At 38.0% G+C, this 21,401-nt stretch overlaps 1 pseudogene; it reads left to right on the top strand.

Moving 5' to 3' along the window:
• The first annotated feature begins 1,441 nt into the window (after window positions 1-1,441).
• On the top strand, window positions 1,442-19,411 carry LOC109083029 (annotated as a pseudogene).
• Window positions 19,412-21,401: the final 1,990 nt, after the last annotated feature.

Here is a 21,401-nt window from a genome sequence, read left to right on the forward strand (position 1 = left end):
AAAAAAAAAAAAAATTTTAATTTAGCTTTTACTCAGTATACTAATATGTATCATATTCATACTCTAATTGTACTATGCAAATCCTGTAAAAGCAAAAACATTTTGTACAAATAAACTACTTTTATACACTTTTTTTTATATTGTATAAAACTATACATTTGATCAAGTCTTTTCAGTTACACATGGCTGTTAAAAGTTCACCCTGAAATTAAAGTCATTAATCTGCCATTGAAAAAAATGATAAAGCACCATAGAAGGATTATAAAAATGTGACCCCTTTACTATATTTACTGTAAGTCTTCTAAAGACATAACTTCCACAGAAAAAAGTCAGTCATGTGGATGTATCAACATGATGGTAAGTAAATAAATAATGACAGAATATAATTTTTTGGGTGAACTATCCTTTCATTTCTTTTGAATTGAATGTTTGTTTTATTTATTGTACTGTATGCTTGTTTCTAAACATTTTTAATTTGAATTAATTTGAAATATCACTACTTAAAGCTAGACTAAAGAGACAGGCCCCCAAAAGTATTTGAAACCATCAGGTCACACTTGCAGCACCAATCCATCAGGTCACAAATATCAAACCAAATTGGATTTAAAAATATATAAAAACAATAAAATGCTTTGTTTAAATAATAAATAAAAAAAATCTTATATTTTATCAAATATATGCATATATATATATATATATATATATATATATATATATATATATATATATATATATATATATATAGTGTGTGTATGTGTGTGTGTGGTATGTGTGTGTGTGTGTGTGTGTATAAATATTTATACATTTTTAGATATTGAACAAATATAATTAGACAAATTGTACAACTGTACATCTGTTGTTACTGATTTATATCCTCTAAAAATGATTTCGGGAACAGTTGGTTAAGAGTCATGTGAATTTTGTTCTGAGAAAAGGTCTAACATCATTTGCCAACTTAGCAAGCAGATGCCAATTTTAAATATTGTTTATCCCTTTGCAATGACATTTACAATGCATGCCGTAAATATCCAGATACTCTTTTGAAACAACTGTATTCCCTGTTTTCTTTATCCTATCCAACTAAAATTAGGTGGGCCCCCAGACAGATGGGCCCTTAGACCATTCATGAGACCTGCCAACTATTTAACTCCGAGTCTGAGAGTAAAGGCAGGCATTCTTCGACTAAACAATGAGAAATGCATCTCTATTAATGACTAAAGAGTAGGCTGAACAAAGAGCTGCCTGCAGGGAACCAGCAGTGTAAAACACCGCACCCACCCTCGCGCTGTCAAACCGCAGTATGCAAAACCGATCATCTGGACCCAAAAGACGTGACTTATGACCGTGTATCACCGTAAAGATGCCCAAAAGTCAGCATTGTAAGAGGACGCAGAGTTAGTCTGAGCGTCAGGGAGGGTTCGCTTTATCCTGGCGTCGCGCGCGCTCTCTCCAGCCCTGCGCCGCTGTTGCGCTCAGTATCTTCACCGCAAAATCAAACCAAACGTGGGCATCGTTCAGCGTGATTTGAATCGATACATCTGGGAATCTAGGAGATGACATTTATCGTCAGCGTGAGTATAATATGGCTTTGGTTTTATAATTTAAATGGGAATTTGGTAAAACACGGTGTGGTGGAAGCTAACGGGGACTGCCCGCTGGCAAATATTACATCACTGCTGCTGATTCAGATTTAACGGAGATGGTGATTTGTTTATTATTAACAATGAACTAACTCGACAGTTATTCATGTTGTTATTATAAAAAATTATAAAAATGATTAAAACAAACGTTGTAGACGTGTGCGCGTGTAACGTTATCTCCGCTCACATACGCCCGTTTTTACGCTCGCATCAGCGTTAATATTATAGTGGGTTTTTACGTTCTTGAAGGTGGTTTTCTCAGCTTTTAAAATAATTAATTCCCGCAATCAGGGCCCATAAGAGGCACGTTAGTGTAAAGAACAAGCGGTCACGGACAGGCTGTAGGTTTTGTTTTTGGTTTTTGAATGCCGATTTTACATGATTTATTTATGTTTCGATTTGGCTTTCATAATGATGGTTCATTTTATGTATAAAATAAATACATAAATAAATAAAATAAAATAATATACACGTGATAAATCACTAAATAGGCCCACAGCTATAGGGCGTGCTGCTGTTGTGTCAGATGGGCGCATGAGGCCTGTGTTTGCGCATATCGATCACAACACCAGCGGTTAATAAACACCAGTCACTTCATCACCTGAAAACACCCGGACTTGTAGATCATAATATGAATGCTAAAAATTCTCCGATACACACACACACACACACACACACACCACACACACACACACACACACACACACACACATACACATATATATATATATATATATTATATATATATATTTTTTTTTTTTGTTTTTTTGTTTTTTTTTTAAATATCTATATATATATATATATATATATATATAATATATATAAAGGAAAAAAAAAAAACATAAACCGCATAAACGCATGTTAGTGTACACGTATGTTTGATATACTGTATGTCATTTACTGACAGTGATTCTTTAATATGGGTAACATTTCTGTCCCCTAGGAAAATACTGTAGATTCGAAGAATAGATTAAAATACATTTAAGCTTTTGATTTGAGTAGTTTTATTAGGTGTCATTACCATAAAAGTTATTATTGGAGAATTGGTTAATAGACTTTTAACTTGTTGTGTAAGCAAGTCCAAGGTTTATCTTTAATAATAAAAAAAAAAAAAAAAATGTGTTACCATCACGTTATCATATTATATACCAAATCCAATTGAATTTATATAAAATGTTATTATATCTTTATTACTGAATGTAACACATATTGTATCACAGATGAAACAGTCAAAAGTGGCACTAATAAGAATCCGCCGCTATCAGCATTGTCTGCAACTTTCTTCTATAAATATAGTTTGAATGCACAGTCTGATAAACAAACATTTTGAATGCTCTTGACAGTGTCCATTTAAACACATGAGTCACTGGGAAGACACACATTTTTTGAAACCAGGTAAACCCTTTTTTTCTCTAGAAGTCTATTCAAAGACAGTTTACTCATCATTTTATGACTGTAAACTTGGTTCCAGGCTATTGTTATCTTACTTCAAGTTGCCAAAATTGCTGTTTGAATGTAACATCTATCTTTAAAGACTTTAAATTACAATATTTTAGGTCAATACAAGCCTGTAATTCGAAGAATTTTCTAGGCTGTGTTCAGTTAGTCAGTCTCTTCTTCTACTGTAAAAAAAAAAAAAAGAGCGCGTTAAATAATTTAGTTTAAATTTGCATAATAACATTTAATCATCTAAAATGATAGTAGAAAACCCAATCTGATTCTATTCCAAATTTACTGCACAGTTGCTTAATAAACAGCACAAACAAAGCCTGTTTTTAATGTTCTTTACTCAAACCTCTCTCTGTGTTTGTGCATCGGTGAGAAGCCATGTTGTTGCCTTCTGTGTGCAGCTGTCTGTCTGATCTTGTAGCTAAACGCCTAGCTTTCATGGCCTGTAGTTATACAATCCTTGTCAGACTAACAAAATTACCCCAAATGTTGCCCCAACTAGTCAAACATAGTTGTCTGAACAAAGAATTTCATATTGTTGAAATGTTAAGGCTTTGTGAGTTCCCAGCATGCATTGCAGCATTAATTAATTATGCAGTTACTGACTTCGCTTACTGTTTTATCATCATTATTGTTAGTTATTTGTTTGTACTGTGATGCTCATCTTTTTAACATTTGTTGGTTTGTCACTGTTCTTGAGGTTTGTGTGTTCTGGTTTTGAGGCCTAGAGTATGTTCAATCACTTATGTTCATTTCCTGGATATCTTAGTCTTGTAAGTTTTCTTACAAAACAAATACAATGTTGTCTGCTTATTAGACTAACTTAGCCTTTCATGTTTGTCATTTGTAATTTTAAATTACATTATTTTATTTTTATTTTTTTTGTTCCAGAAAACAGAAAAAAATGAATTACCTCAACGACAGTAATTGTTGTTTCAGCTGCTGTGACAAGAAATTTTCTATTAGTAAAATTAGAAAATAAACATTTCATGAACAAACAAATTTACATTGGCTCAACAAAGTATCTTTATTGAGCAGAACTAAAAATCTATTGTTGAGAAAACTCAAGTCTTACTGCATCAAGTTGCCTTACTTTTTTAAGTTTTCTCAACTATTTATTTTTTACAGTGTATGTCTCAGTAGTGTGTGACTGATTCGATGAAGTCAGGCTGAAATGACTCATGAATTACTGGAATAGATGCCTCAGACTGTGAACTAATTTAAAGCTCTAAGATTTATTTCAGTGTTTCTCCTGCAATGTCAAGTTAGAAGTGGAACTCATCAGGATCCTGTGAGGAACAGTTTTTCCATCAGTGTAGTTTGCTGAGACCCTAAGAACATAAATCCTTTTCTTTGTGAATCTTCTTAAAGTCCTGGTGGAACAGAAAGTAGCAGCAGTTGTTTTCTTTTCATATTTTGATGTATATTCGAGTAAAAATGAATTATTAAAGAAAAATGAATGGTGGGACTTGGTTCTATGCATCTGTTGCTGATTGGATGGTGTCAGATTGGTTGAATGCGAGCTTTTAGTCAATTGTGACGGGGACAGAGTTTAAGCAGACTAAATAAAAGTCCATCTTACCTCACCAATCAAAAGTTTGTCATTTTTTTTTAGAAGATCGAGTCATGACCTTTCAATAAAAAAAGAAACATATACTTGAATTAATCGTTCACAATAAAATAAATGACAAGCATTTAGTAAGTACATTAATTTATGTACATAAGAGAATTTTCATTTCATGCCAACTTTAAAACACATTGCATGTAGGCTTTTTTTTTTTTTATTTTTTTTTTTTTTTTTTTTAGAATTAGCTGATAGAGTAACATTCCACAAAAAAGTCCTTCTGAAAATAATTTGCAGACTGGATTACAACCAATTTGAAAGAGAAAATAATTTAAAGTAATGTGGTTCAGAATATATTTTCTTATACACACACACAGACTGGCAGGAACAACTGAATGTTATGTAATGGAGTTTAATCTGGCCAAACTGCAGAAGGACACCGACAGTTCAGTGAGGGTTCTCATTGACAGGTGTGGATGTTTGCAGAGGATCAATTGCTGTTGTATGGCTCCTCTCTGTTAAGGTAAAATGCACAGAATGTTTATTATTGCTTACAATTATTGGCAATATATTAAATGTACAGTACTTACAAGAACAACCGCAGGAAAAATAGTTGCGTTACTATATGTTACGATAATTGTTTTAGTGCATAACTTTCAAGGTTAGTTTGGTAGAACATGAAAGTAAAGTTGATTTGAGTGTCCATGTTTATGCAACTAGAAATATAATCTTTTTTTTTCTACTATGTAATGGCACTGTTTTATATTATCCCATTGATTTTTGTTTTGTGACTGTGGCCCTACAATGGGACAACACTGTTATCAACACTCTGGCACACACACATACAGCGACTTTCAGATGATGTAATAGGCTCTACTATTTCACAGAGGACTATTTTAGGTCATTGTCGAGCTTTGCAAGTCCTATTTCTTTTTGCTGTAACTGTCTGCCCACTCTGAGCCCCAAAGAAACAGGTCACTGACCCACAGGCCATTTCCTCCTTCAAGATTTCCGCCCGTCTAAAATAAGTTAAACGTCCACCGCTCACCCCTCCCTTCCTCTCTGGATCTCTAGTGAAGTCGCCACCATTGGTACACCAGCAAAAATATGCTGAAAATCAGTTTGATCAAAATAAGAGCCATGGTCAGAGCTGTGGCTTAGTGGTTAGCACATATGTGCCACAGTTCTTGTGCAGGTGACATGGAGTTCATCTTGCATCATTTCCTGAATTTCACTATCATTTCCTGTCTTATTTGTTCTGTCCCCATAGTTAAAAGAAGCAAAAATGTCAAAAATATAAAAAATAAATCACTATTAGCACTAAAAGTGAGATATTTTAGTTTTATAAAGACCTCACCATCTCCATTGCAATATGTTGTTATATCTAAATGATCACCTCAGTTTTACAATAGAGGCAATAAATTAATACAATAAATTATTTACAATATATATATATATATATATATATTTTTAAGGGGTAAAAAGAATTTACTTTTACTCCAAGAAGTTATGAAATACCTTTGCAGCAGTATACTGTTAGCAAACATCTGACGCCGCCCACACCATTTTATTCTCTTTTTCTTGTAGTTTTAGGTGATTGCCTTGACAGTGGCCAGTGTCAAATGGACGATATTAAAAAATGTATCAAAATAAAAATCATAGAAGAACATGCTTCCAAAATATTGTTTAATTAATCACTAGGCCAGTATATATGTAATCATTAGTCTGCTCTCATAATCCACTCTTAGTTTCCTTCATGGACTCCTGTAAATTTGAGTATTTTTATATTGGTTTAAATGTATTTCCTTTATATTAAATATCAATTGAAATTGTAAATTATGTATTTACCTGTGTGTACCAGTTTATTCATAGATTGTCTACATTCTGAATACATTATCATCTATAGACTGTGAGCAGATTAAGGAGCCTGTGAACTGGATTTAGTTGTCTTTAAGTTTCTTTTTGTGTATTTTTGGCACTCATGATTTGTCCATGTAGATCAAGCGTTTTTGTTATGTGACATCTTTGTTGAAAATGATGTCTACACAATGAGATGCCTCACCTAAAATGCCCATTTCCATTTATGAACACTGAATATCTTTATATTTTATGTGAAGATAATTTAAAACTGAGTCCTGTCTTCTCTCTTTTTTCCAGATGTTAACCTTCGGCCAAGAGATCCTCTTTAACCTTTTCTTTAACGTTCCACACTTTCCAAAACCACGGATCGGCATTGGCTGTGTGAACTAAAGTCTTCAGAAAACCACATTCTGCAAATATCCAAACATTCTTTCATCCTCAAACACTAGGAGAAGATGGACAGTCCACCTAAGCTAGCCAGGGAGACTCTTATTGTCCACCACATTCCACTAGTTCACTGCCAGGTTTCAAGCTCACGACAATGCTGTGGTAGTCCATTGAAAAGAAACAGTAATCCTTTCAGCTGCCCGGAGAATCTGGGATTGAGCCGGACTACCTCCCTACCTGAGAGAGATATTCTTCAGCGGGAGGCGTTGGTGTACAGCAGCCTCATACAGACATCGAGCAGCAGCCTTAGCTCTAGTGATACTTTTGGGGATGGAGGAATTAGAGGAGGGCAGAAACAAGGGAGAGGTGGGAGAGAAGGGAGTATGGCAAGTGACACTTCCTCTTTCACCTCAAGCAATTCTGAAGATCAAGGTCAAGGCCTGCAGATGAAGACACATGAACGGCTGAACTCGAGACGTAACCCCTTTTCTGCTCAACACTGAAGATGAAGATGATGAGGATGAAGACAATCTGAATGGAGATTTGGAAGACTCCTCTTTTCACCTGCATGGAAATTCGCATGAAATCTCAAATGCAGCACTTGCAAATGAAGACTTGCCGCCTTTCCACCTGCATGACCTTGAGTTCACCGTTGAACCTTTTCTTTGCATGGCTCTACAGAAAAACAGTGGAGTTCCACACATGGGCCTAGTGGGGAAGCAGAGCACAGAGACCACACAATAGGTGGGACTTTTGATTTGTCTACTCACATGGAGGGACTGAACTTGTTGAGATTAGATAGCCACCGGCGCTACGGAAGTAGTGGTTCCACCCTTTCAATGGACTGTGGTGAGCAAGAATGGGGTGAGGATGATGATTATGAAGACCAGTCCATGCAGGGTGGCAGAGGAAGCTCAGAGTGTTCCAGTCTTGCAGCACCACATTGCTCCTGTTGCGGCCCCTTTCTCAGCCATACCCTGAACCTTTTCATGAATCATTTTCTGAGAGTCACCAGGGCTATGGCAGTGATTCCTCCTGCAATAGCCTCAGATGGAGTGCTGGTTAACTTCAGCACGATTTACAACAAGATGAACAATGTTGTCCCAGCCAAACAGTCACTCAATATCAACAGTTCTGCCGAGCAATCCTGTGCCTCATCTGTGTCTGAGCTCGTTGGAATGTGTGGAACAGAATGTAACAGTGGACGTGGAGCTTTCTACCTGGACTTACACACCTCCCCAATCAAAAACACCTCAGCATCCTTCGGCCACTCAAGAACATGCAAACTCTTCTTCTGTATCTCAGCCACAAGGTGCCACTATGGAACTAGATGCCAACTGTAACTCCTACCACAACCTTCTTGGAAGCGAGGCACTGTCCTCTGCTGAAAACCTCTGCCAGTGAACTCACCTCATGTCTTCAAAGCCAAGCTCGCTTGGTTGTAGCAACGCAGAATTACTACAAGCTGGTGACATGTGACATTTCTTCCCAGTCCTCTCCCAGTCCAGTGGGATCATCGGTCACAAGCTGTTCAGATGAGCACAGCAAAGGAAGTCCCATTCAGCCAACAGAGTACTACCTATTCCAACAAATGAAAGAGGATGAAGAAGAGGAAGATGCAGAGGTGTTATATTATTTGCTTCATATGGTGTTAGCTTGTATTTAGCATTTTGTGCCATCACTCATTCTATACTCCTTAGCAATATGTACACTGTACTGTCTTATTTTTCTTCTAGCTTGTTACATCCTTTACATTCTTTGCTTTTTCTTTTGCCAGAATGAAGAAAAGGATTCATGTGGGATTTGAATCCACCCGTGAAGAATGTAATTGAGGGGCAGGTGTATATCAACATCTCCCCACCTACAACAGCCTGCAGTTCAGTTGGTGCTTCGGGGAGCAGTCGACCTCGTTCTCGTACAGCTACGATCGGAAACTAGACAAGTCAACATCTCCTCGCCTTGGGTCCTTGGAGCGCATGCTCAGCTGCCCTGTTCGACTCAGTGAGAGTGCAGCCCCTAGCCCACCACCTCCACCACGTGTCACTTCTTTTGCGGAAAATAGCGAGGAATAAGAGGAGAAAAGCGGAGGATCACCATCACAGAGGGGGTGGAATGGAGGCCACATCCATGAACTCTCACTCATCTGGAGAGTTCTCGCCCATCCTGGAAGACCTTCCACAGGGTCAGAGCCCACAGTTTGCTGCCACTTTGCACTCGATGCCAGAGTCACAAGGGAGCTGTGATATGTCCTCCCCGCATAGATCTCGAGAGTACACCACTGCGAGAATTCACCGCGGGGGGCAGGAAAACCAGGCCTCGAACCAAAGCAGAAGGTTTTAGGGGAGAAGTTTTTTTTCCACAGTATCTTCTAAAAAGCAGGATGGTTAAAATGTGGTTAATTGTAAGAGCTGGTTTATTTTGTGGATTGACTTGTTTTTGTGTTTGAATTATATTTATTGTGCAGCCTGGCACCCAGAAGCCTGATTGCATTCTTGACTATGTGTTGGTTGGGTTGTGACAATTACAGTTTCATAATTTTATTTCTCTAGCATTTCAAACTTAGCTAGTTAAATGATGTGTATTCTCAGTGATTGCCCTTTGATTGTCACTTTCCAAGCTAATTTGATTAGCATCTGCTAAAAGGCACCACTCTTTTCTCTTGGGGCAGTTGCTAGGCTGTTGTTAAAGAGTGTTTTCAGCACATTGATCTGCGGTTACTGTGTGGTTGCTAGAGTGTTGCAAGGATGTTTTAGGTCGTCATTTTGGTCCAAGTCAAAAACAAACAAACAAACAAACAAAAAAAACTTTACTGGATACTGCAAGCTTTAGACCCAAAAAATAAATTCAGTCATCCTTTACTTACACATGTCATTCCAAATCCATATGACTTTCTTTTATGGAATACAATACAATAACGGCAGTACAATACAATATCTCCAACTATTTTCCTTTCATGTTTTGTGGAGGGAATAAATGTTATGTGAGTTTTAAACAACATAAGGTTAAATTAAAATATGACAGAATTTTTAGGTTAAAATTTTATTTATGTCTATGTTTTTTTAATGTCTGCCAGGTAATCTCAAAATCCGATGAGATTAGTAATAATACATCTGTCTACTTCCAGCTGCATTATGTGTGGTGGTCATTCATGACTGTAGAGTTACATGATAAAGTTTAATACCCCTACTAGGTTGTTTCAATCTTTGGGTTTTGCTTTTATGTTTGACAAAGCAAAATAAATTTTCAGAGATTCATAAACATAAAGATTAGCTTTTGTTGCTTGGAACGCCTGTTAGTTCTCTCTGTGCTTAGTGCTGTGCTGCCCCTGCTGGGCTGTGGCTGGGTTACTGCAGTGTTACTAAGAGCAATACTGACATATTGACGATTCTCAGGCATGTGAGGCAAACAGTTTTGCGCAATAGCCGAGTGACGGTTTCACACAACACTGTGTGCCTATCAGAGCACGCAAACACACACACAGAGCTGTACACAGAGGAGCTTCTTAAAAAGGCTGTTTTGGTCGTAATGTCTCGGTTGTTTATGTTGGCTACCTCTGTTTGGTCATTAAGATTTTGGAGCAGTGTTTAAAGGTAATGCTTTTCACAAAGTTTTTTATGAATTTAGTTTTATGTATGGTTTTGTTTCACTGTTTCATAATAATACCCTTTGTATTGCGGTGTTATTGCCATAGCCTTTCTGTTTAAATTTCCAATCAAATAATTTGTGCTACAATGATAATTAGATATGTATCATGTCCACGTAATGATTTATGAAGCTTTAGATAATTGTTAATGCCTACACTACTGCATTTGAATGATACTCTGCCACAGACTCTGAGTAAACTTTTAACTTTCTAATAATTGTTTTTTAATCTTCATCTGTCTTATTTGGCACCAAACCCTCCTTGCTCATCGATGTCTCTTGTCTTTCTCCCTCTAGGTGGCCTGTCTAGCTCCACAGACTCCTCTCCAGTTGTAATTCGCTATAGCAAAAGATCAACGTCCGACCTCATTACCCATTCAGCCTTTTCACTTTCCACACCAGTTTGGGGAAACCCCAGGCGTTAAGCCTCTCCTTCCTCTTCTGGACGGATACATCAGCCCAAATGCAGGCTCGAGGGGGCTACAGCGCCTGAGGGAGGTGAAGATTACTTTTTTTTTTTTTAAGAAGATCGTAGGCCACCTCACGGCACCATCCAATGCACCTACAACAGTGCGGCCATCCCCACTGGGGCCAGCTATTCCCCAGTTCGCCTCCAAGGTGCACACCCACCTCTTCTGGAAACCTGCTCGACATGCACTCCCGACCCCTGGTGGTCCGAGACCGCCAACGTTCCCTCTCTTGTCCCCCATCTCTGCAGGGTCTTCGTGCCTCAGGCATACCCCAACTGAAATGGCCATCTGTACCGAGACTCCTAAAACTTGCTCCCTTACCTCCTACACCGCCGCCTCCACCTACGCTGATGAAAGCGACAGAGTCTGCCTGATGCCTGCATTGCCCACTAGAAATCACTGTTTCCACCGTGGCAATTTGCCGACGGCTCCCAGCTCAGGTCTCAGTCCCTCTTGGACAGTTGGAACCAGTGCCACAGGACAAGAGCCAGTGAAGGTTTGGTTACCGGTGTGTGTGACACAGCAACAGACCTAATGGTAGGTTTGGAGCAAAAATGAGTGAATTCACAGTTCTAGAACACTGCCCGTGTGTTGTTTATGACTTTCTAATAATTTTTTCTGCTTACAAAAAAAAAACACTAACGTGGTTTTGCTCTTTTTTTTAATGATTTGAGTTGAGATTAGGTCAAACAATCATATATTGGCTGCCTATTTGAACAAACCCCTTAGCTTCCATACTTACACCTTGACTATTCTTTCCTTTAAATACTGCTAACAATTTCTCTTTTCTATCCTCCTATTACCCCCTTTCTGCCTATTTTTTCCATTCCGCAATCACTTTGGACAATCCCACAATATTATCTTACCCTTCTGACTGTTTCATTCCTTTTGCTACTTTTCCCTGTGTATATAGGCTCATTCATCTTACCATCCATTCACCATACTTCTTTTTTCCTTTTCGTATTCCATCCGTTCTTTGCCACCATCCCCTTTTTCCTTTCATTTTGCCCCCCCCCAGTGCACCACCTTTTCCCCACAGGCACTCAAATGGAGAGATTACAAGGCGCAAGAGACCCTCTGGGTGTGGGAGCGTGGTAAAAACGGCCCTCATTCTTTCTCTTGTGCCTTTGGAACCGCCAGAGACCTGTAACTTCGAGTCATGCGACGCAATGTGTTTGATTTCCCTCCCCAACCAAACAACCTCTCAGCGTCGGCATACGTTAATGGGCCGGAACCAAAATATAAAACCTAAAGCCCCCAACATGGGTTGAGGGGAAAGAGGTACATTAAAGCGGTGGGAGGTGTGATATCATTTTTGTTATGTTAGTAAATGGAGTGTTAAATGTTTCTATTGACCACATTAAGTGTGTCCCAACAGACACATGTGATTGTGTCATCACCATCTTGTTTTTTGTACCATAGTGTCACAGTGTCTAATATGTGACCCTGGACCACAAAACCACTCATCAGGGGTGAATTTCTGGAAACTGAGATTTATACATCATCTGAAAGCTGACTATTTGCAAATCTGGAATCTGAGGGTGCAAAAAAATCAAAATATTGAGAAAATAACCTTCAAAGTTGTCAAAATTAAAGTTCTTAGCAATGCATATTAGATAAGCAAAATTAAGTTTTAATATATTTACAGTTAGGAAATTTACAAAATATCTTCATGGAACATTATCTTTCCTTAATATCCTTTTGACCCATACAGTTTTTTTTTTTTTGGCTATTGCTAAAATATACCTCAGTGACTTAAGACTGGTTTTGTTGGTCCAGGGGTCACATATTTTGGTGTAGGTTCACTGCATTTATCTGACTGATGTTGTTTTTTTGTTTATAGGTCAGTCAGTGAGGCAACCGCCGCAGTGCTACAGTGACCTCCTGCCTGATTATTTCTCTCAGACAGAGCGCCCCCCAGAGGAATTCTGCTTATCATCTCCTGATGCTAATACTGAAGAATCCATCTTCTATAGATCTGCTGCAGAAGAGAGGTGTGGTTTATTTTATTTTTTTCTGGGTGTAGTAAATGCTAAAAGTGGCACAGCATGCGTTCAATATCATATCAGTTTCTAAAAGGGGACATGAAACACATTTTCTGCCAATCTCATGTCAGTCTTGAGTCCCCATAGAGTAGTATTGCATACTTCATATCTCCAAAGAGTCTTTATCTTTAACAGATTTATAATTATAGAAGAGTTCGCGAGCACTAACAAAACACAGAAAGTTGCCCATACAAGGAATTCCTCCCTTCACCTTCATGACATCATGACAGAGCCATGCTTGAAAAATACTTTCTGAAACTTATTCAAAACCGTAAGGAGTGTATTTTGGCACAGAAATACTCGTTCATACATCCAAATCTTTTTTTGGAACTTTGGCCATGTTTAGCACAAGAATCCAAGTGTAAATAACTCAGAATGCATGAAATAGCATTAGACCTGCCCTTTAAGTTAACCTCACCTCCTAGATATTTATATTTACATTTATTGGACACACGTTTATTGAAAGACACTTACAAGTGGGTTTGAGTTGTTAAATATTATCATGTAACATCTAAAGTAAAAAAAAAAAACCCTACAAGCATCTTGCGGGAAAACTATTGTTTTGGTTGTGCTTCGGCTCTGCTCCTCTGTGGATGAATGTGGTTCAAGACACCAGTTTACATATGAATACAGGACATCTTATCAGAGTGGATGGACAAATAAATAACATTTTCTTTTCTTACATTTTAGACAACATTTATTGTTCTTCACAACACATATTACTAAATTAGTCTTGCATGGGAAAGTGACATCATATTTAGATAAGGACAAGGTTAAGTAGCTGCATTAGAAACTAAAAGGAATAATAATAATAAAAAATAAAAAAAACCTGAATGCTTGCCCATACAACAGGCATATAGTGAAACTTCAAAGAAGACCAAACTGAGACCACAAAGGTTAGTGTTCTGATGGCAAAGAAATGCTGCCTTTTTTTGGCCTTTGGAGGCCAGTACCTTGTCACCATATGCTTTTGTTGTATGGGCAAGAGCAGTGTGAAGATTCTCAAAAACTGTTTTCTGCATTTCACAGAAGAAATATAGTCATACAGATTTAGAACAACATGAAGGGTAAATAAATGATACATTTTTTGGGTCAACCATTATTTTAAGCTATAACTTTTGCCTCTCTGACTTGTTTTGCAGTATAAACAATTTCCAGATTTACCTATAATCTTCATATAGTCATAGCAGTATAATAACCTCAGCAAGCTCATCTTTAAAGCTTGATGTGGTTAATATGAACCTTATTATTGCGGTGAGCCCTTTAGCTCTTAAATGAATTATAGTTTTAATGCACTGCAATAAACTGCAGTGAATATTATAGTGTGCCCTAGTGACTAGAATGCAGAAGAAATCTGTCTCTTCATGTTGTTTCCACTGGGTCCTCATGTCAATCAAACAAGGCCCTCTTTGTTTTCTGCTCAAATACTGACAATTCCATCAGACCCTCTAAACTGCATTAGCACATGACAGAGCGTGTGTTTGTGTGTACCTACTATTAGTTAGAGTTTATTTTGATTAGATAAATAAAATAATGGAATATTTTCTATTTTGTCTCCTCTGTAAAATGTCCTTACGTACAAGGTTTGGTGAAGGCCATAAACACAGCAGTTGATCTGATAGTGGCTCATTTTGGCACCAGTCGGGATGCAGGAGTAAAGGTACATTACATTTGAAATAACAGATTTTAAAACTCTGTATACTTGATTTTACGTATCTCACTAAAGGCAGTAAAAATGTTGACAGTACCCTTTCGCTCTCTCTCACTACAGGCCAAATTGGGCAATAGCTCTGTAAGTCCGAATGTGGGTCACCTTATTCTAAAGTACCTCTGTCCTGCCATTCGTGAGATACTGCATGATGGACTGAAAGCGGTAATGTTCTGGACCTGATCATCGGACAACGCAAAAACCAGCCCTGGAGTGTGGTGGAGGCCCTCCACACAACTCGTTATGAGAGGAGTGATGAAGGTGATTATTATATTAATGAAACTGAAGGAAATGATTTATTGCTCATCCTTTCTGCCCTAGTCCCTCTACACGGGTTTTTACACAGTCCGGTTTTCTAAAGTCAGTCAGTATTTACTGAGCGAGACCAATCACAGTATGAGACTCAATGCCTTCATCTTCGGCCTGCTAAAGTTAAGCTTCTTTCATTTTTCTCTCTCTTTTCATCTCTCCCTGTTCTTCCTTTCACTGTTTCTAATCAGGCTCCTCTTCATTATTGCTTATGAAAGCACATTTTTGGTACTTTTCAAAATTTTTTGTTGCTTGTTAAAGCAATCAACATGAAATCAAAATTGATTTCTAAATTTGACATTCCTTATTGTGCAATTTGTTGGGATTCCCATCTAGGGTGAATATGACTTTTCAATTGGTCAAAAGTGGGAAATGCCTCATATTATAGAAGCAAAATGCGAACAATAACTTTAAAATGGAGGGTCTGTGTTATTTGATGCTTTTTTAAATGTAATTTATGAACCTGTCTACTTTTTCAAAGGTCTTAGAGCACTGTTTGAGAACTTACGTTTATTTTAGCAGTCCCCCGAGAGATAGACAACACAGGCCGAGTGAAATGTTCAGATAGAAGGTATCTGTCTTGAGTTGGTTGATGGAATGGATTGTGCTTCTTAATCTTCTAGGAGTTTCTGAAATGAAAACAAAATATATATTTGACCATCAAATGCATTGCAGTACTGCAGTAAACTTATTTGATAACAATGTTGAAGAGAAGAAAGCTTTACATTCAGTATTGGATCACGAATTTTAGCCAATGGCATGTGACAAAAAACCATAAAAAAAAAAAAAAAATTAATAAATAAATTCTATGTATGAGGTTAATTTTTTTTGTTAACTAGATTAGATTGCTCCTTCTCAGATTTGATAGTCTAATCAACAAAGCCAACTCTTAATATTTGATGGGGGAAAAAAAAACATAATATAAATGCATTTGTATTTGCTTTGCATATTTGAAATTGCTTTATCTGAAAGATACATGCAGGTATTGCTTTAGATATTAACTTTTAATACATTTAGCCAGTTTTCTACCTTTTGGAACAGCATTGGTGTCATAAAATGGTGTCTTCTTGGTAGGCAGCTCACTAGGTTTTAGAACAGATCGATGGCGTGTGTTTTTATTAGCACTATAACAAGCCAGGTTTAAAAAAAAAAAAAAAACCTCAAATGTTGCTGTCTAAAACCCTGCAGTGTGTTTCGAGAAGTCTTTAGAAGTCATCAAAGGCTCCAGTAATGCTTTGATGGGCCTTGACGTAGTCATCTCAGCTCCTGTGCAAACTCTTTTCCACTCCCTATTAAAATTAGAGACAGAGGCACATCACTTTGATCATTAGTTTCAATTATTCATTCTGCAGCATAGTGATCTCTCTCTCACCTCTCTCATCTGTCTGTCTCACTCTGCGCTGTGGTCACTCTTCTTCTTGAGATCAATACAGAGTACAGTAATCACTTCCAGGGTCCTTGTTGTTGCACTTGTAGTATTTCACTTTAAAAACAAATTTCCAGGGGTCTTCAACAGGGGGTCCTCAACTCCTAGGTAGTTTTGCAGTAGTACTGCATGCATGGGGGAAGCCAAACACATTTTTTTTTTTTTTTTTCCCCCTTCTTTTCAATAAACACATTTGCATTAATTACAAATACAACATTTTCATATCCGTTTTCACAACCGTTTTCAAATGTGATTATAAAAAAACAAACAAAAAAATTTAACTTGAGCTCCATATCAGCATATTAGAATGCTTTCTGAAAGACCATTTGACATTGATGACTGGAGTAATGGCTGCTGAAAATTTAGTGTAGCTGTTATTCACATAAATAATAAATTATATTTTAAAATATATTGAAATAGAAAAGAGCTATTTTTAATGAAGCCTTGGTGAGCATAACAGACTTCTTTCAAAAATATTAATCTTCTTGACCTCAAATATAATGGAAAAAAATAAATAATGAACCACCACCCTTTTTTTTCAGCTTGCGATCTCTGGAATTCTGGTTCAATCACATTTATACACATGAAGGTAGGACCATGCTTTCTGCTCTTACATTCATGCTGCAACATTTATTTTTAGCGTCTTGTCCAAGAGCAGTTGGCTGTAATCAGAGAAATGGTGAAGCAGAGCCAAGATTTTTATGTTTCTCATACTCTATTGCCAGCATAATTCTAATAGCATTTTTTGTTCTGGCATGGTTCCTCAGACATCGTAGCAGCCCACTACCACCCATGGGGTTTCCTACCCCTGTCTCAAGGGGCCTGCCAGCCACTGTTTGAAGAGTTACTGCTTCTTCTCAATCCGCTATCACTGTTGCCCTTTGACCTTGATTTGCTATTTGAGCCACACCAGCTACAGAAAGGGGAAGAACACCTGAGACGCAAGGAACAGCTGTGCTCTGCTCGCCAAGGCCTCCACCAATCAGATTGCTCCACCTTTCAGCTCATGCGAGGCTGTGGAACACTGGAGGTCTGGAGCACAGGAAGTGGGAATGCTGCCCTCAGAGAGAAAGGTTCTTGTTGAGAGAAAGAAGCCAGCCGGCTTAGGACAGAGGGAGTGAGATTAAAAATGAAATGTGATGGGCGGAAGGAGTGCGGGAGCAGAATCACGGGATAAGGAGGCTGGAGTTGGCAAAGAGTGCTTGAGGAAGAGTGACCCAGGACAGATAGATGGTGGTGGGTGGTGTGCTGGCAGGATGAAGGGAGTTGGAGAAGACTGTGAGAAGGAGAAAAGGAGAGAAAGAGATGGGGCCAAACAGAGAAACCGACAAGCTGGCTGGTGGTACCAGCTGATGCAAAGTTCACAGGTTTACATCGACAACTCCGCTGAGGGCTCAAAATTTGTGAAGTTGGAGAAGAGGAGGAAAGGTGGTGTTGAGAGCCACGGAAAAAGCCATCCACCTCCTAGAGAAGGTGTGGTTGAGGGGGCCGAGGCCATTCAGCAGATGGATGAACAGGTGAGAACATTGTCTGACCAGCAGTAGCAATATTAATAGCATTGGCAATGGTGTCCTCCACCAATCAGCATTGTCAGAACCCACCAAAGTCACAAAGGGGAAGCCATCGTGGATGGGAAGTCCACCAGAATCAGTCCTCACTGAGCTGAAGAAGAGTAAGGAAAAGCAGCCAGACTGCCAGGATGCCTTTGAAGGGGTTCAGGCCCAGCCAGAAGCAGGGGAGGATGGGTCGACACAGGTGCTCCGCTGGGGTCGGCTGTTTGGAGCTGGAAATGCAAGCAAGGTGGAGAAGAGTGAGCAGAAACTAGTCAGAAAACAAAGGTGAGTTGGCAAACATTTTACAGCCTTTCACACCAAGAACAATAACTACTATATTTAACTACACCACACCAATGGATGATAACGCTCTGATTATTATAAGTGCATGCTCCAGTTATGTTGTCTACCATTTTGAATTCTCAAGCTTTTATAAGGTAAGATGGGTTCTGATTGGCTATTGGATTCCAATGATGTGGTTCCTTTGTATCGTTATCAGTGTGATGTCCATTTCTCCATTCTCCATATCACAAATATTGCTATAAATGAAAATGGTCCATAATTCAGTTTCATTTTCTTCCACTTTAACAAGTTTCATAATTTTCCCCCCAAACTTCAATTGCTTAATGTTCAGAATGAGTTGGTTTTACACATTGCCAGCTGCTAGCAGCACCAGATGCATTTTTAATTATCTAATTTTCTACCTACAGTGTCATCTCAGATTGCCGTCTGGTTGGTTGAGTCTTGACCGTTCCATGTTGGATCTGGTGGCTCAGTCTGTTGGAGTGGGAAAAAGAGTGGAGCAACATTCTTTCACGTCTCAAAGCCAAGAATCCCACCTTGGCCCTACTGAACAAGCACACACCACAGAATCCCCCAACACAGAGACAAGCCCCATGGTAATGTTTAGATAAATTAGAATGACTAGTTAATTGTAATTACTTTGCAAATGAAAAGATATTACTACCATACCTGATTAATACTTTCAACTAAAATGTTCTTTTTATTTCTTTCTTTTTTTGTCTCTTTCAGTGAAGTGAAGGGCGCTATGCCATCATATAGCCACAGAGCCAGGGCAGCTCAGTTGTTTCCATAAAGGTGACGTGCTGCGCGGTGCTCAGCAGGGCAGACTCTGATTGGCTGCTGTGTGCTCTGGGCGACAGCCAGGGTCTTGTTCCCTTCATATACGTCACTCTGATTGCGGACAGTCAAGAACACTGAAACTCGTAGACTTCGATAGAGACAGGTGTGAGATGAGTTTGGGGACAAAGAGGAAGGTCACTGCTTTTCTGAATATAAAATCTGCTGCACAAGGGATGAGTCTGAGGGATTCATTATGTGCTTGCATGTGTATGTAAACACCACATACACCAGTGCACACACACAACCATCACACTTTTTTGCTGTTGTGAAAGCACCCTCTTTATTTCAGTGAACAGCATTGAGCCAACCAGTGATTAGAAGTGTAGACATAGTTAATAAGTAGTAAAATTGTTTGCAATGGACCATCAGGTTTTGCAACTTGTAACATAAATGTCAATAGCCTTTTAAAAATAACTAAAAAACCAAGTGAAGTTGTTAGATGACACTACTGGCACATATGCCTTGTCTTTATTAAATACTGTATGATTTTATCTAATCTAGATGTTAACCAACTCATGTGTTGTGACTGACAGTGTGGTGCATGTCCCCTTCAGAGGTCGTGCGTAAACTGGAGGTCATTCATAAATATAATTTCTCACACTGTTTGTGCAATTAACTGTATGAAGCTGAATAGTACATCACTGAAAAGGGATGCCTTGGTTTTTAAGTCTACAGGAATTAAAGCTCATTAACATGTTGAAAAAGACAAAATATTTTCCCAACCTTACAGTACAAGGGAAATCAGTCTGTCCAGAGGCATTTTTTTCTCCAACTTGTGCTGCTTTGACAGGTAAATTGATACGCTAATGCTAATACCTCAATCTCTGTCCCTTCATTTCAAGCTTTTTTTTCACCAATTTCAATGGACAATTTACAGCCTGCAAGATTGCCTGCATGTGATGGAGTGCATCACAAATGTTTTGCTTTTGCTGATACTTAACTTATTTAAAGAGTTTAAATAAGCTCCATCTTAAACCTCAAATGTGCTATATTCCTTCCTATATCATCATTTGCACAATTTGCAATAGATATTGAAAGGGAAGAAATGTCTAATGTTTGTCTACTTTAGATTTTTGGTTGTTTTGATTTGGTTCAAGGAGCTTTTGAGTCTGTTTGGACTATATTTATTAAGATAGATGTGTCTGTTAATGAACGGATGGATGTATAGATAGAATGGAATTGATTTATAGGGTTTTATGCAAGTTGTTGAATAGATGGTGAGCAAAAAAATGAGTTTAATGGGGTTTGGTGGCGAATCCTTTCCCCTTCAAATAAATTCAATTCATGAGATGATTACCTCCAGCTTGTGAAGGTATTCCTCCAGGCACTTTAATGCTCAAATATTATCCACAAACACTTTTCTCTGCTTTTGGCAGAGGACACACACAAAAAAAGAAATTTAGACAAGGATGGTAAAATGATTTCTTATTGTGCATTAAGTTATAACCATTTGATGTGCTAAATTTAATAAGGTGAGGCCTTTATGGAAGGGAATGTGTATTATGTATTATATATTGTTATTTCAGGACTTGAGTATGAGCAACAATTTTATTTAAAATAATCTTGGGCCCTTGGTATGACACCTGATATGCTTTTGTTTAAAGTAATATATAAAATCATATTTTGATTTGATTTTTACAAATTGCTTTATTGAGACATCAATGGATGATTGTCAAAGTATGTTTTTGTTTAAAAACAGTTTTATGATTTATATTATTTTCTATTTATCAAAATGCATTTACTCATTATTTTGTGTATTTGTAATTGTAAATATGTTGCATTCTCATCTTCTCCAAAAAGGAAATGACATTATTAACAGCTTTCAAGCTAACAGTTAATAACGAAAAAACCATTCAAATGTGCATTATACTGTTATGGAATGTTATGTTATGAGAAGAAAATGCTCTCACAAAAAGCTGCGCAATCTAGATTGTAGTGCTGCTGCTTTTAGGTCAATCTTGGTCACTTCAGGTTTGTCTGTTGGTCTTCCAAATACGCTTTGCTTTCCACTAAAGTCCACCTAGTAAATATCAGAGAGAGAGAGAGAGAGAGAGAGAGGTTGTGAGAGAAATAGCTGTCCAGTGCCTTTCTGAACCAATGCTTCTGCTAGTGGGATTCAAGAGTGGTTCCTCACAAGTGGTTGGTGCCACTCCAGTTGCTTGCGAAACTGGAATCAGACTGTTTTACTTTTCCTTGCAGATAGTT

Source organism: Cyprinus carpio, chromosome A5 (assembly GCF_018340385.1).
Source record: "Cyprinus carpio isolate SPL01 chromosome A5, ASM1834038v1, whole genome shotgun sequence".
In the NCBI taxonomy this organism is placed as follows: Eukaryota; Metazoa; Chordata; class Actinopteri; order Cypriniformes; family Cyprinidae; genus Cyprinus; species Cyprinus carpio.